Raw genomic sequence first — 792 nt, forward strand, 5'->3', positions numbered from 1 at the left:
TGCACAACGGAATTTTTTGTGGAACCAAGAAACGAGCTCGAAGAGCTTTCCTTGTGGCAAGTTCATCATTCGTTCTGGTCGGGGGCCCGATGATGTGGATGCGTAACGATCGAGTTACCGCATTCTTTGCTTCCAAAGCTGGATATAAATATATCCAAAACGGGATCCGTAGGGTGGAAGCCATATTCTGCACGAGGGTCAATGACCGACCGTGGATGGGCGCGCTTTCGAGCCGCCTTACGGGCAGCTTCAAGCTGCCGCCTCTGTTCCCCGTCAAGGTCATTGGTGATCACGTGCCTCAGTTGACGAGAAGTCAGGGAACGGACATGGGGTCCGCAAGCACGAGCAGGGCTCGTATTGCGCCGCTGGCGCAGCTCGTCTTCCTCGTCATCTCATGCGGGAGTGTCAGACTCATAGTCGACCACATCCTTAACGAGGCCACTCGCACGCTTTTACGACTTTTGTGCTCATCGAGCCTAGGATATACATCCCTCGGTGTTGCGAACGCACTGTCCGACGTTGCACCGAGTGCGGGAGATGACGCTAGGCTCTGCCCATGCTTGCCGTTAGAACCGGCGAGGCTCGGAGATTTTGGTGTCATTAACACAGGGCTCATTGAGCAAGGAAGTTGTTTGTTCCAACAAATGGAGTTGCAGTGTCTAACGGACCCGCGAGCCTCGTTGAGGCAATAATTGATTGGAACTGTGAATGTTCTCAATTTTAATGGGGGAGGGTGTAACGGGGTTACACGAACCCTAATAACAAGGGTGTGTGCGTGTCACACGAGATGTG

This window comes from Plasmopara halstedii (assembly GCF_900000015.1).
Source record: "Plasmopara halstedii genome assembly, contig: Scaffold_430, whole genome shotgun sequence".
NCBI classification, from domain to species: Eukaryota; Oomycota; class Peronosporomycetes; order Peronosporales; family Peronosporaceae; genus Plasmopara; species Plasmopara halstedii.